Raw genomic sequence first — 2,500 nt, 5'->3', positions numbered from 1 at the left:
GAAAGGGAGAAAGGGAGAAAGGGAGAAAGGGAGAAAGGGAGAAAGGGAGAAAGGGAGAAAGTTTCATTTTACTGTCTGCGATTTCCTGCGAGAAACAGAATCTAGAAATGCTATTTTATATCAGCGAAAAAATCGTTGAATGTAAAAGTCACACAATCGGCTCAATATCATGAAAACAGAACAGAATGTCTGCAAGCCGCAAAACACAACTCACCAACAGGGACAAAATCACACACACACACACACACACACACACACACACACACACACACAAACACACACACACACACACACACACACACACACACACACACACACACACACACACACACACACACACACACACACACACACACACACACACACGCAAAATCAACAGCAACAGAAAGCTGCAACTTAAAGGTCACTGGTTCGATCCCTGCAATATAGTGAACATTGTATAGTGTTTGGAATGACATTGAGAATATATTTGTTATGTCAGAAATTCACCTCCAAGCCTCAATAGATTTCGGAGCATTTCATGACAACAATTCAATTCAATTCAATTCAATTCAAAAAGCTTTATTGGCATGACTGTTGTGGTGAACAGTGTTGCCAAAGCATTACAGATGTTACTATTAAGCGCTTTGAGTGCGAGAAAAGCGCTATATAAAATGAATATATTATTATTATTATTACTATAAGTGGAGTCCATGTACCATTTACCAGTCCATTTACCATTAAAAATATTACAAATGTTTCAAATAATAACAAATCAACCTCTCTCCGCGTCCGTAGCAACCAGTCAAATGAAAGCGATGGAGAGAGGAGACAGTCTTAAAGGGGCACTGTGTAATGTGACATCATCAAGAAAGTTCTAGAATGCAACACTCCCTGGGTAACCCCACCCCTTTTGAATAATAACAGAAGCTACAGTGGCCTTCAAGGACAAGAACAATTCTAAATTTTAAACAATGCACCTGATGACATTCCAAAAACAAGGATGCCTCCATTAGACTTGCCTGCTCAATGTACGAAATGTAATATTAATATTTGAAATTCTCCGCTCAGGAGGATAATTCAGATTATTGGAAGAGGTGATTATCCACCAATGAGGACATATTTATGAATGAGGATATTGATTTTAGCTAATAAATTACTTAAAATGTTACACAGTGTCCCTTTAAAGTGGAGCGTTGACAAACCTCGGCACCGATCCATTCCTGACCTAAATACAGAGCAGCAGAGAGAGCGTTTGGTTTCAGAGAATAACTGGGACGTCTCAGAGGGCGAGAGAGACAGCCGAGAGACAACGCAAAAGGTGACACACGTTGTCCAGGACGACACAATGACATCATAGGTGCAACATAGAAATAGAATAGAATAGAATAGAATAGAATAGAATAGAATAGAATAGAATAGAATAGAATAGAATAGAATAGAATAGAATAGAATAGAATAAGGACAAAGTTGTTGTGCTGTCAGCTCCACAAAACTCTTTCTGTATTTCTCAGTACGGCAGCGTTTACAAACGTGTGTGTGTGTGTGTGTGTGTGTGTGTGTGTGTGTGTGTGTGTGTGTGTGTGTGTGTGTGTAAAATCCCAAGAAGAGCCCAAGAAATGTTTAACATACTCAAAATTCACCCAAGGCATAGCTCATAGCTGAGAAACAGTACACACAACTTTCCTTGCTTTCTCAGACTCAAAAGCCCACTAGCAAATATACACAATTTCACCATATACACTAATGTAACCGCTTTCTAATTTGTTTTCAATAGTAAGTGAGTATCAACAGGAGCCCTTAACCAGTTACTAGTACAGTCATCTGTTTACTAAGCAGGTGGTGCTGGGTTGATACAAGCATTTGTTCACCCTGGCCTTTCAAACAGAGCGCTAACCAGTCTTGCAGCAAGCTCCCATTCAACCAAGTCAATTAGCTAGAACATCTTATCAGCGGGTAATTACATGGCAAAGAGAGGAACAGTGGGGCAGAGCACACACACACACACACACACACACACACACACACACACACACACACACACACACACACACACACACACACACTCACACACGCACTTCCTCGTGATAGCACACAAGTGTTTCTGAGAAAATGTCTTGGTGGAAAAAAAGGCCACAGAATTAGATTTTGTGATAGCGCATTCATGAGCGTTTATAATTCAATGAACCAAGTTGTATTTCTACCAACTCGATTCTGGGTCACGGATACAGCTAATCATCTCGTATAAAGAGTTTTAACAAAAGGGAGATTCTGCTGTGAATAGGTTTTGTGTTTAATTGAACCAGACAATGGCCGAGATGGCAGAGGGTTAAAGGGATAGTTCAGTATTTTTTTAGGTGGGGTTGTGTTATGTATTGCTGCGGACAGATACGCTGCACTGCACTGGCGCAAGCTGGCGTAGTAATGCATGGTTGAACTACTCTTTTTTTTTTTTTTTTTTGGGCATTTTTATGCTTTATTGATAGTGCAGAGACAGATTTGAAATGGGGCATAGAGGGGA

At 40.1% G+C, this 2,500-nt stretch overlaps 2 protein-coding genes across 2 annotated transcripts in view; both read right to left on the bottom strand.

Annotated features, from left to right (window-relative positions):
• The window catches only part of aass (aminoadipate-semialdehyde synthase), a 519,315-nt gene that overhangs the window by 13,382 nt on the left and 503,433 nt on the right, over positions 1 to 2,500 (bottom strand). The gene's annotated exons all lie outside the window — the stretch shown is intronic.
• Positions 1 to 2,500, bottom strand: part of cttnbp2 (cortactin binding protein 2) — a gene marked incomplete at its 3' end in the record, with an annotated part of 106,565 nt that overhangs the window by 87,014 nt on the left and 17,051 nt on the right. The window lies entirely within an intron of this gene.

This window comes from Ammodytes marinus, assembly GCF_949987685.1.
Source record: "Ammodytes marinus genome assembly, chromosome: 5".
NCBI classification, from domain to species: domain Eukaryota; kingdom Metazoa; phylum Chordata; class Actinopteri; order Uranoscopiformes; family Ammodytidae; genus Ammodytes; species Ammodytes marinus.
The sequence above is the reverse complement of the archived record's forward strand: the minus strand, read 5'-3'. Positions and strand labels throughout refer to the sequence as shown.